Source organism: Balaenoptera musculus, chromosome 20, assembly GCF_009873245.2.
Source record: "Balaenoptera musculus isolate JJ_BM4_2016_0621 chromosome 20, mBalMus1.pri.v3, whole genome shotgun sequence".
Taxonomy (NCBI): Eukaryota; Metazoa; Chordata; class Mammalia; order Artiodactyla; family Balaenopteridae; genus Balaenoptera; species Balaenoptera musculus.
This window is the reverse complement of record NC_045804.1, coordinates 17,784,229-17,789,678: the sequence shown is the minus strand read 5'-3', so window position 1 is coordinate 17,789,678 and position 5,450 is coordinate 17,784,229.

The window sequence follows — 5,450 nt, the reverse complement described above, 5'->3', positions numbered from 1 at the left end:
CATTTTGCTGCTTCATTTTTGGTTCCAGATGGTGTCACCTCCTTGGAGGTGAAATGAGTTGTTTGAAAGAAGCTGGTGCGTGATGATGTGTGAGTTGGGGAGAGGAAGGACACATCTGTCTTAAAAATTAACTCTACGTAGTACAATGGGAAATGAATGAAAGTTTTCTACAAATGAGGTAGTGAAAAATGACTACGTGGAGGTGGTTTCCTGTCCAGGGAGAGATCTGAAACTGCTGGAGATTGTCCTCTGTCTTGTGCATATTTTTCAGGCGAATGATCTGGTCTGTTTAATGGCTTATCCAAAGGTTGGATTTTTACTTAGTTTGCAGCGTGTATTTAATTTCTACTTCCACTTTCCCCCCCCTAGAGACTTGTAGAGGGAAGAACACTGACTTGAGATTAAGAAACTGGGTCCTTTCCTTCACCCTGCTGTTTATTAGTGCAGTGAGATGCCTGCAGGCTACTTTATGAAAAAATGCACTTTCTTAGTTTATGTTGGGCAAGTAAAATGAGGGCAGACCTTCATTTTCCTACCTTAGCCTCCATGTGGCCTTTCACCATTTCTAATTGCACACCCCTGCAGTAAGGAATTTTCGATCATGCGTACCCCCATGTGTTGATAAATTATATACCTGTACTACTGTACCCATATATTGTGTAATAAGACACAAAAATAGATAATTAAAAAGCAATTATATGAAAAATAAATATAAATAGGAGTTCTAATATTTTCTTTCTGTACCCAAATTTGGAGATTACTGGGTTATAGAGGGTAACTTGTAATTCTTGACTAGACTGCGTTAAATATTTCTCCATTGAAGGTATACTTAGAGGAAAGAATGGTATCGGTTCATTATCAAATGGTAAGGAAGAACTGCTTCTCCTAAGAATTTTTTTTCCAGCAGTCCTCCAGGTAATTCCCTGTTCCCATATCCCCGCCTCCTCAACAAACACTGAAAAAGGGACATACAGTACAAGGCTACAGTGCCACCTGGCCTCATCAAGGATTCCAGCTTGACCTGTCTGATGTGAAAAACAGTAAACACTGAGAAGATTTTATGTTTTATTATATCTTAATTCCCACAGCAACCTTAACAGTCAGATTTCTGTATAGGGGAATATATAGGAATGAGGAGCAGAAAGATTAATTTATCAGACCAAGGTCACATGGAGCTCGAATTAAAACCCAGTTCTGTCATACCAAAGCCCAAGCTTTCCTCACATTTGTCCTAGATAGATGCTGTCGGTATCTTAGTAATACAAAACAAGGATCCATGCCGCACATAGTTATGCTATGCCATCCGTTTACAGCACTGTCTAAAGGTAGATTTGTTGCTTATTTATTGCCAGTTTTCCCAACTATAATGAAAGCTCCCAAATTTGGTGACCTTGACTGTCTTTCCCCAGCTTAGAGCAGTGCCTGATACACAGTAGACCCTCACTCAGTAAGTATTTGTTGAACTAATGACATGTCAGTACAGTTCAGGGAGTTTCTGAAATGGCATCACTTAGCCTTTGGAGGGCAGAGCATCCAGAAACCTGGGAATGGCAGAGCCTCAAGAGACTTGGGCTCCTAACTCTTATCCTCCTCGTTTGCTGGATGACTTCAGGCTAGCCTCTTAACCTTGGGTTAACTGGAGGAATGGGAACAGGATTAGTCAATAATTAGTGTTGACTTTATGCACTTACCAGATGCCAGGCTTGTAATAAGCATCTTATATAGAATAATGAAAGTAACCCTCATCAACCCTTTAACAAAAGCACCATTTTAGTCCCAGTTGACAGATGAGGAAGGAGAAGCACAGAAGGGGCAAGAATCTTGCCAAAAGTCACGTGGGCTAGCCAAGCAGTCCCGACTCCATAGGCTGTGCTTGTCCTGCTGGGCTGTTGCAGACTGTGTGCTATGCGGGGTTAGAGGATGAGCAGATGAGCCTCTGCACCCAGCAAGCTTCCAGGTAACAAGCAGGGAGAGCCCTGGATGAAGGGGCTTTGGAATTAAATGGCAAAGTCATTTTGCCGTAATTCTATAGTGAGGTCCATTGTTAACCTTTGTCAACTATCAGACTCAATTCAAGGATTGGTGGGAGGTGGCATATTTCCCTAAAGCCAACTTTCCTCCCAACTGGGATTTGAATCATCTCCCTGCACTTCTGCTTCATTTTCCCTCTGAGCGAGAAGCTTTTGGGAACCAGGACTGGGGGGCAGGGTGGATGTTGGTGCCTGGTGGCCCAAAAGGCCACAGGCTGCTGAGTACGCACCACGTCTGAATTACCCCTGCGCTGTCAGCCGACCCTGGGCAGTGCAGCGCGGGTAGGAGGCCTGAGCTGTTCCGTTTCCCAGGTGCTCCTAAGCCATAAGTTCCTGAGCTTAGCTGTGTGTGTGAAACATACCTTCCTGTTTGAAGGCAAAGTACATCGCAGCTTTGGTGCCCAGCCTGAGCTCTGGATGCAGAGGGGCAGCCTATCACTATCCTGAGGAAAAGAATTAAGACATGGCTTTGGGGCTTCCCTGGTGGCGCAGTGGTTAAGAATCCGCCTGCCAATGCAGGGGACACTGGTTCGAGCTCTGACCCGGGAAGATCCCACATGCCTTGGGGCAACTAAGCCTGTGCGCCACAACTACTGGGCCTGCGCTCTAGAACCCGTGTGCCACAACTACTGAGCCCGCGAGCCACAACTACTGAAGCCCATGCGACTAGAGCCGGTGCTCCACAGCAAGAGAAGCCACTGCAATAAGAAGCCCGCGCACTGCAACAAAGAGCCCCCTGCTCACGCAACTAGAGAAAGCCTGCACACAGCAATGAAGACCCAACACAGCCAAAAATAAATAATTAAAAAAAAAAATTCAATACAGGCATACCTCAGAGATACTGCAGGTTCTGTTCCAGACCACCGCAATAAAGTGAATATCTCGATAAAGTGAGTCATGCCAATTTTTTGGTTTCCCCTGTGCATAGAAAAGTTATATTTAGGGACTTCCCTGGCAGTCCAGTGGTTAAGACTCCACGCTTCCAATGCAGGGACCGCAGGTTCAACCCCTGGTCAGGGAACTAAGATCCTACATGCCTCGTGGCGTGGCCAAATTAAAAAAAAAAAAAAAGGTATATTTACTATAGTCTATTAAGTGTGCAAAAGCAGTATGTGTAAAAAAACAATGTACGTACCTTAATTTAAAAATAATGCTGTTGGGGGACTTCCCTCGTGATCCAGTGGTTAAGACTCTGCACTCCCAATGCAGGGGGCCCAGATTCGATCCCTGGTCAGGCAACTAGATCCCACATGCTGCAACTAAGAGTTCGCATGCCACAACTAAAGATTCCACGTGCCACAACTAAGACCCGGAGCGGCCAAATAAATATTAAAAAAAATAATAATAATGCTGTTGGAAAAATGGTCCCAATAGACTTGCACAATGTAGGGTTGCCACAAAATTTCCATTTGTAAAAAACGCAGTATCTGAGAAGTGTAATAAAGCGAAGCACAATAAAACAAGGTATGCCTGTAGACTAATTTTTAGTTGTTTGGGAGAGAGCAGAAATGAACATAGTCGTGGAGAATATGAAGCACAAATAGTTATAAACTTTCCACCCAAACCTCGCAAATTTGATTGGAGGATGTGCATTACCTCCACAGGAATTGGAGGATCTGGGGAAGGAATGAGACTTTCCACCACTGCCCAAACCTCTGATTTGATGGAAGACTAGCAGCTACAGTTGGAATCCCAGGATGGTTCCGCAGCAAACCCTAATTTTCTAGGATCTAGAACTGAAGGGCTAAGGTGGCAACCGGATCCTGCATTGTCACGTGTGTCTAATCAATTTTTCTGCCTGCCTGATTCTATTTGAGTCATCTGCGTTTTATTTTGATTCAATTTTTTGCCAGCTGCTAACGCCACCTCCTCCTACTCTTTTCAGGCAAGAATGGGACAGGAAGGTTAAAGTGTTTCTCCAAAGCAAGGGTCCTGGGAGTGGGAAACAGTCTCCCCCTGATGGTTTCCAAGGAGGAAACATGCAGGGGTGACTTGGCTCCTGCTTCTGCACTGTCTCTCCTACCAGTAACACCTGGAGGCAGGTCCTCTCACAGCACCTGTGAATGCCATTTACAAATGTCGCACGACTCGAGCCTGACCACCTGCCCACCACATTCCCTCTTCTCCTCTCACTTCCCTCTACCACCCTTCCCCTTTCACCAGGACCCTGGGTTTTACCTTTTTCTGTCTCTATCATGATGAGCCCTGATAATATCATGGGTTCTTAGAAGGAATTCAGACCAATCTCCAGTTTTCTCAGATGAAGAAACAGGCCTACAGAGGTGAGAGTAACTCATCCAAAGTTACACAACTTCATTCACTTATTCATTCAACCAGGAACACTCCTTCCTACCCTTTAAGATTTAGCTTAAACATTACCTCATCAGGGAGAACTTCTCTACTTTATCTAAAGCAGATACCCCCCTCCGATTCTTCCCTATTGTTGCCCCTTGTGTCTTTTTACTTTTTAATCACAATTTATAATCGTCTCATTTATTAATCTCTTTCTTTTTTTGTCTAAATCCTCTACTAGAATATAAGCTCCAAGAGGGCAGGAGATACATGTTTGTCCTTCAGAGACATGCTCATCACTGTATTCTCAGCATCCAGCACATAATAGGTGTTCAAGAAATCTTTGTTGAATAAGTAAGTGTAGAGTGAGCAGATACTATCTGGGCACCTGGGGCTATGAAGACAGATGGGATACAGTTTCTGTTCTCACAACTGTCTGTCCAATATGAGCAACAGAACCAGAAACAGGGAGAATGCAATGAGATCAGGTCTAGATTCCAGGGAGGTATTTTGGGGCACCTGAACCAGGCGTAATCTCTGTTGGGCTTTTGCTACCAACTGCTTAGAATCCCAGATAAACCACTGGGCTGTGCCCGGCCGGGTGACTCAGGCCTGTACCCTGAGCAGCCCAGCAGCATCAGGACCTGACAACTCATCCTGTAGAGTGTGTGCTTAGACGATACCTGGACCCATTACCCTTTTCAGTGAGGGAAGGCTTGCCAGTCAGTTTCAGGCCAGTTGATGGCCAAATCCACACTCATTGAGGCCTCAGAGACAACCCCACTGCCTTTAAGCCCAGCCTCCAATCTTTTGCCTGGTCTTCTAAGTTTTAGAAGAGAACCTGTGCAGCCTTAAGGGAGATGACACCTGTGGGTAGCCTTTATATCTAAAGGGCAGGTGGGTTGTCCCACATGGCTCAGAGAAAGCTAGTGTTCTGGACTGTAAAAGGCTAGCAGGAGCAACTGGAAGGGAACCCAGCAGGAGGAGGAGGAGGAGGAGGAAGGGAGCCAGTGAGAATCCTTCTTTGAAAATAAAGAGTACACAGCCCCTGCTGGCTCTCCTAGGAGGAGGAGCTCACCTTCCAGCCCAATCTTCTCCCTACAGTGGGACAAAATGGGAGCTGCTGCT